The sequence below is a fragment of the Eriocheir sinensis genome, chromosome 59, assembly GCF_024679095.1.
Source record: "Eriocheir sinensis breed Jianghai 21 chromosome 59, ASM2467909v1, whole genome shotgun sequence".
Taxonomy (NCBI): domain Eukaryota; kingdom Metazoa; phylum Arthropoda; class Malacostraca; order Decapoda; family Varunidae; genus Eriocheir; species Eriocheir sinensis.
Genome location: NC_066567.1, coordinates 6261263 through 6268762, shown reverse-complemented (window position 1 = coordinate 6268762; position 7500 = coordinate 6261263). Strand labels below are relative to the sequence as shown.

Here is a 7500-nt window from a genome sequence, read left to right as displayed (position 1 = left end):
ATTACAGCCACAAAGTCGAATAGTGGTGAGGGTAGTGGTGGTGAAGATGGTGGTGATAAGGGTGGTGGTGAGTGGTGGTGGTGGTGGTGGTTGTAGTGATGCAATTTCAATCGATTTAAGTTTAGCAAGGAATGTTATCTCAGTAGTAGTAGTAGTAGTAGTAGGAGGAGGAGGAGGAGGAGGAGGAGAAGGAAAGAAGCCGTGGAGGAAAAGGTGTTTTTAGTCGTGGTCGGTCATGGAGGGAAGGGAGGAAAGGAAAGAGGAAAGAAGAAAGGAAAAATAGGAGGGAGGGAGGAGGGGTGAAGGCGAGGAAAATAAGGGAAAAAAAGAGAGAACGAAGAGGCAGAAGATGAAAGGCAGAAGGATATGGAAAGAAGATGGAAATAGAAGATTAAAGATTAAAGGAAAGGGAGAAGAAGAGGAGGAATTGACGAAGGTAAAAACAGTCTAAGAGAGAGAGAGAGAGAGAGAGAGAGAGAGAGAGAGTTATTTTCTTCCTACTTAATACTCAAATCTATTTTTATCTTTCTTTTTATTTCTTTTTTACAGTGAAGCAAGGAAGAAAAATGCAAAATAAATAATAACCTCAGTAAAAAAAAGTAACCCTAAGAAAAAGAAGGAAGAAAATGAATGAAGGAAAAAAACAAAAGCAAGAATTTATAACAACTTCAGTAAGAATAGAAAGAGAGTCAACTAAAAAAAAAGAAGAAAAAAAGAAGAAAACGAGAAAAAAACACCCTTTGTAACATGATATAAAAAAACTCAATTATGTATCCAATATTTTTCCTCCTTTTTTTTCTCATTCCTTTATGTTTAGTCCGTCTTCAATAACCTGACGTTTACTAATGCACTTCCGGCGTTCTATTTTCTTATTACTTCGCTCTATAAATACTCTCATTAAATTCCACTGTTATTTTTGTGTTTATAATTATAGTGAATCAATTTAGAGAGGGGGGGGGGGTTAGTAAGGGTGGTGATAGTGGTGGTGGTGGTAGTGGTAGTAGTAGTAGTAGTGTTAGTAGTAATAGTAGTAGTAGTAGTAGTAGTAGTAGTAACTTGAGTACAAATCCATTTTCTCATTCATTTTGTTACTCATTTTTTTTATTTAATTCTTGCATTCACTCACTTTTTGTCTCTTTATTCACTTCCATCAACTTCTATTTACATATTCATTTACTTATACTTAGTTACCTATCTATTTGTCTATTTAATCTATCAGTATGTCTATCTCTGTTTATGTCTCTCTTTTTATCTATCTATCAGTATCTATCAATCTATCTACCTATTTCTATCTCTATCTATTTTCTTTCTATATCTATCTACTTATCTAACTATCCCTCTGTCAATCTGTACACAATTACTGCCTATCTACTGTTACTAATATATTTTCTTATTTATCTATCTATTTATTTATTTATATTCTCTCCACCTGTATCTATTTATATCAGTCACTTACCTACCCGTCACCAAACATTTCTTATTTATTTATTTATTTTACTCCTTTCTTCTACTTCTTCCCTGACTACAGACACTCGCTTGAATGACTCACCTGCCTACTGCTGGGAATGAGGGTGGGCAGGTGTAAGGGGGAACCCAATTAACCCGTGCAGGACTTGTTAGGTTTCCTGTGGACGTCGAATAATCCTGTAGGACTCAGTAGGACTTCCCTCGATCCTTCTGCTCCGGCTCTGAGGGTGATGATGATGGTGGTGCTGGTGGTAGTGATGGTGGTTGTGGTGAATAGGTGTGGTGTTAGGTTGCTGCGTCAATGGTTATGTGGTTTCTTTCCTTTCGTCTATAGTTTGCTCGTATTTAATTTTTTTTATTTTTTATTTGTGTTTGTCTTTTTTTCTCTCGTTTTTTTTCTTGTTTCCTGCTTTATTCTGTCTTCTATGTGTGTGTTTTTCTCCTTTTCTCTTTCCTTTTTATCTTCTATTTGTCTGTTCCGTCAATTATTCTATCTCTCTTTTCTTCTATTTTCAGCAATGTCTCCTTCTCTCCCTCTTTCCTTCTTTATCTCTCTTCTCCGTCACTGTCTCTTTAATCTTTCTCTCCTGTATCCTTCTCTTTTTTTTCTCCTTATTTATTTTGTCTCGTAACTTTATCTCTGTTTATCTCATCTTTTTTTCTCTCTCTTTCTGTTCTATTTCTGTCTTTTCTCTGTCTCCTTCCTTCTCGTTATTTTTGTTTACTTGAGTGAAAGTTTCTCTGTTTTCCTTCTTGATATGTTTTCGTTTTTCGTTTCGTTTATCTTTTAACTTTCTCTTCTTCTCTTTCTCTTTTTTTTTATTCTTTGTTTTTCCTTTTTTTTTAATTTTTTCTATTCTTATTTTGCCTTTCCTTTTTTTTTCTCTTTCTCTTTATTTTTTTCTGTCTTTCCTTTTTTCGATTTGTTTTCCTCTTTCCCTTTTTTATTTTATTTCCTTTTTCGATTTTTTCTTTCTCTTTTTATTTTTTCTTTCTTTCCTTTTAATCGATTTTTTTCAAGTAAGAAGTTTTTTCCTTCCTTAATTTTTTATTTTTTTTATTATCGTTTCTCGTATCTCTTAATTTATCACCTCTTCTTTCTTTCTCTTTATCTTTCTCCTTCTCTTTCCCTCTCGTTCTTTCTTATCGTTTCTCTTATCTCTCAATTTCTCACCTCTTCTCTCCTTCTCTTTCCTTCTCGTTTTTTAATTGGACGGGTTTCAGTTTTCTTCTCATTACATTCTTGCCCCGTTTTCTCTTTCCTTCCTTTTCTTCTTCCTCCTTTTTTCTTTATTTTTAGGTCAGTTTTGTATTTCCTTCATTTCCTGTCTTTTTACACTAATAAGGTTACATGTGGGTTTGGTTTCCTCTTTTCCTCCTTTTTTCGAATTATTTTAACATTTTTTTCCTTTATTTTAGATTTCGTACGTGTTTATTTTGTCTGTTTTATCTTTTCATAGTCTTGGGTTATTTTTTTTTTTTGGTTTGTTATTTTATCATTCTTTCTTTTTTTTTTGGTAAGTTTTAAGTTTTTTTTCCACTTTCCTTTTCTCATCAATTCAGGGTCTTTTCTTCCTCTCTTTTTGTTTTCTCCTTTTTTAGTCTGTTTTTATTATTTTCCTAGTTTTATTCAGCTTCTTCTCTTTATTGTTTGTGTTCTCTTTTTCTAGTTTTATACACTTCTTTTCTTTTACGTTTGTTTTTATCAATTCATCGTCTTTCTTTTCTTTCGCTCAAACTGTCTATTTTTCGTGTTTTTCAATTCTCTAGACTTTATTTCAATTCTTATGTTTTCTTTCACTTATTCATTTATCTTTCTCTGTTCATGTTTACCTTTTTCCCTCACCTGTTTTTTTTTTCCTTTTGTCTAATTTTGATTTTGCGAGGTAGTTGGTGTTTGTTTGTTTGCTGGTTTGTTTGTTTGTGCTTAGGATTTCGTCTGGTCTATCGAAAGTTTATAAACTCATCTCTACTTTAAGTTCTTTACAATAAATGTTTTTTCGCTAATTTCTACCTAACAAGTAACACCAAAATATATATAGATTAACACTGAGCTCTCGTATACGTCTATAACAACTAACTTTATCGATCTAGTTTTGTTTACATATATATATCTATCATTTATTTATCACACATACGCCTCTGACACTTATCTAAGCGAAACAAAAGTATAAGTGAAGGAAAGTTAAGGAAAGGAAAGTTGTATGTTTAGAAGCGTGAGTCTCAAAGCATTCTAAAGGTTATATTTTTTGTCTCTCTCTTCACTTCGTCTATACAGCAACACAGGCAAAGGGTTCGAATTCATGTGATGTAGGGGAGATTTCATTGTTTTCGTCGCTCATTTTACTTATTTTCTCTGTTCTTTTCTTTTATTTCTTCTTTTATTTAGTTTTCTTTCGCTTTTAATGTTTCTGGTCGCTGATTGTCACTTGTTATCGAGACACAGAGGCGGAGAAAGAGATTAAGAGGGTCAAAATGTAGATTCACGAAGGAGAGGAAGAAGATTAACTTATTTTTCGGAAGACGGTTCTCACTTTGGGTTTCCTCTTGATAACTCTCCTCCTTGTGTCTGTTTTTAGCTCATTAGTTCGTAGTTAGTTCCGTAGTTCCTTAGTTTTATTGGTCGTTTCTTTTCTCATACTGCGAAATAGCGTCTTGGATTGTCTTTCCTTATAACTGCTCAATCCCTTTGCGAGTTTGTGACAGGTTCCAATCCTTTTTCCAGGTATAAATGAAGTGAATGTTTAGTTTCCTCTTTTCCCTGGGAGCTTCAACGCGATGTTCCTCTTTATACCTGTAACGTGAAGGCATTTGATTATTATTTCTATTATTAGTGGATATATTAAAGAGTATGGAAGTTAAGGAGAGAAAAATGGTAAAATAAAAGAGTGATTGATGAAGGGTGCGTATAACTGAAAGGTAAACAAATGAATAAGACAAAACACAAACAAAAGAATGAGAGAATAATTATTAGTATTATATGAAAGAGTAATTAGAATCCAGTGTGAAAAGATAACTTAATCTGTTCAGTGTTATATTTTTTTTCTTCTTTTGATTTCGTGTAGGCGTGAACCCTAATTAGTTATGCAGAGGTGTTTTATGTGTATGTGTGTGTTTTGCTGGAGCTATTTCCGCGCTGTGCCTCTCTCGTCTGTTTGAAGGTGTGTTTGATTTACCTGGCGTGTTACCTGTGTGTGTGTGTGTGTGTGTGTGTGTGTGTGTGTGTGTTTCTGGCTACAAACGTGTGCAATTATGTGATTAACTGTGCATACATCACACACACACACACACACACACACACACACACACACACACACTCGTAACAAGACAGATGGGTTGGTGTTTTCGTTGTCGTCGTTGTTGTTGTTGTTGTTGTTGTTGTTGTGATGTTATAAATACAAACTAAGAAACACCAACGGCCTTAAAAAAAAAAAAAACTTCCTCATAAATAAATTCCTTACTTTCTCTATTCATTCCTTCGCAGTGTCCTTCATTTTCTTCCTCGTTACTTCCTATTCCTTTCTCAACATCGCATTCTTTATCTTTCTATCTCTCCTTTTCCCCCTCGTTCATTCACTTATTCGCCGCTGATTATATATATTTTCCTTCATTTTTTTCATTCTCTCAGTTGCTTTTTTATTTCCACTTGTTTTGGTTCGCTAACGTTCCACTTGTGCCACCCTTTTCTTGTTTCTCTTCCGTTAATCCACCGCCCCACAAGTCAACACCCGATCATTCCACCGTTCCACTTTCAAGCTCTCCACGGTTCTGTTCCGCTGTCCCTCTTAGCGTTCCACTGGTCACCGCTCCACCGCTCTCGTGTTTTTTGCTCCCCTTTTGAATGTTCCACCGCCTCCTTGTTTCCTATTGTTCCACTTCTCAATGTTCCACCGTTTCCTTGTTTCTTTTCGTTCCACTTCTCAATGTTCCACCTTTCCTTAGCTTTTCGTTCACAGTTCCGCCGTTCCGTTCTTTCCGTTCTTTTTTGATCCGCAGTTCCGTTCCGCTAATTTACGTTCACTTCCACTGCAACATTAGCACTTTTTCTTTAGTTTCGTCACCATTCACACCATTTCCTCTCCTCACTTCGCATCCCAAGGTCAAAAACACGTCCAAAACCAGGTCAAACTCACGAGGTCACGCGAGGTCATCAACAGGTCACACGCAACAGGTCAGCGCGAAGAAACGTGAACCAGAAACCAACAAACAGACAAACTTTTCAACGTGTCCCGAACTTGTCAGCGGCTAGGTAGGTCAGCGGAAGGGGGTTCATGGGGGGTCAGAGAGGGGAGGTGGGGGGTCCAGGTGGGGTCAGCAGTGCCGGGGGGGGTCAGGTTAGGGGTCAGCAAGGAGGGCTAGCGAGGTGCGTGCGGCGGCGGAGAGAGCGGATGGCGGTGTGAGCGATCCAGGTGATGTGAGAGCGAGAGTTACCTGAGCAGCCGTCCCTCCTCCTCCTCCTCCTCCTCCCCCTCCTCTTCCTCCTCCACGTCTCCAGCTGTCTCCTCCATTTCTCCCTCTCTCCCTCTCTCTCTCAATTAGCGACTCCCTTTTCTCCATTTCTTCCCTTCCTCCGGCTCTCTCTCTCTCTCCCCCTCTCTCTCTCCCTCTCTTCTTTTTTTCTCATCTCTCCCTTCCTCTCGCCTTGTTTCCTCCCCTCTTATCTCTTTTTATCTCTCTATCTCCCTCTCCTTACCACAGCCTCCGGGAGAGCTGCTACTACTACTACTACTACTACTACTACTACTACTACTACTACTACTACTACTACTTCATTTCTCAGTTATTTTTTTACTTCATTGTGTTATTTTTCTTTTCTTTTTCTTGTTTGTATATGTTTGAAATCACCGTATGTTTCGCTTTTCTTTGATTTTCTTGTCTATTTTTTTTTGTTTTTGTTTCTTGTCGCCAGTATTAATTAAGATCAAAGTCATCTCTATTATCTTTCCCCTCATTTCTCCCCTTCTCTTCCCCTTCCCCCTTCCCCATCATCCTTTCATCTTCCCCTCCCTCTCCCTCTTCTTTATCTCTTCTCTCTTTCGCTTTCTCCTCGCCTTTCCTTTCCTCTCCTCATTCCCTTCCTTCTTTTATCTTCCCCTCCACCCTCTCTCTCTCTCTCTCTCTCTCTCTCTCTCTCTCTCTCTCTCTCTCTCTCTCTCTCTCTCTCTCTCTCTCTCTCTCTCTCTCTCTCTCTCTCTCTCTCTCTCTCATTTATTTTCCTTCCTCTCTTTTTCTTCCTTTCTATTCCCTTTTTTTCATGTTTGTTTCCCATTCCTTCTTCTTCCTTTCCTTCACTTTTCCTTCCTTCTCCCATTCCTTCTATTTATTATCTTTCCTTCCTCTTCCCCTCTTCTCCCTGTCCACCCACATCTCTCACTTATCCTTCCTCCTCCTCCTCCTCCTCCTCTAATCAGTAATTCTCTTTCCTCCCCTCCCCTTCCCTTCCCCTCCTCTTTATCCTCCTTCCCTCTCTCTCCTTCCTCTTCTTTTTTAGTTACGTTCACTTAACTCTCCTCTTGACGATTCTTCTTCCTCCACTTCTAATCTCATTTTCTTACTCGCTTTTTTTCATCTTTTTTTCATTCTTCCTTTACCTTCCTTTCCTCTTTTCTTTTCCTCTTCATTTTCATTCCCTTTCATCGTCTCTCTTTCACCTTCTTTCTGTCTTCTTTACCTCACATAGTTGATTCCTTCTCTCTCTCTCTCTCTCTCTCTCTCTCTCTCTCTCTCTCTCTCTCTCTCTCTCTCTCTCTCTCTCTCTCTCTCTCTCTCTCTCTCTCTCTCTCTCTCTCTCTCTCCTTCTTTCTTCCCCTTCTGTTCCCTCCTTCTCCTCCTCTTTCCCCCCTCTTTCTTCCTCTTTTCCTCCTCATTTTCTCTACGTTTTCCTTTTCTCATATTTGTTACGCCTCTCTCTCTCTCTCTCTCTCTCTCTCTCTCTCTCTCTCTCTCTCTCTCTCTCTCTCTCTCTCTCTCTCTCTCTCTCTCTCTCTCTCTCTCTCTCTCTCTCTCTCTCTCTCTCTCTCTCTCTCTCTCTCT

At 38.1% G+C, this 7500-nt stretch overlaps 1 protein-coding gene and 1 long non-coding RNA gene across 3 annotated transcripts in view; one reads left to right on the top strand and one right to left on the bottom strand.

Annotated features, from left to right (window-relative positions):
- LOC126985441 (uncharacterized) overlaps window positions 1–5929 on the bottom strand; it is a 50867-nt gene extending 44938 nt beyond the window's left edge. For both annotated transcript variants that reach the window (XM_050840313.1, XM_050840314.1), the window contains exons 1-2: window positions 4929–5929; window positions 1550–4261 (exon numbers count right to left, since the gene is read on the bottom strand). The gene's annotated coding sequence lies outside the window, so the exon portion shown is untranslated. The remainder of the gene's footprint in view (window positions 1–1549; window positions 4262–4928) is intronic.
- The window catches only part of LOC126985449 (uncharacterized), a 64534-nt gene that overhangs the window by 45648 nt on the left and 11386 nt on the right, over window positions 1–7500 (top strand). The window lies entirely within an intron of this gene.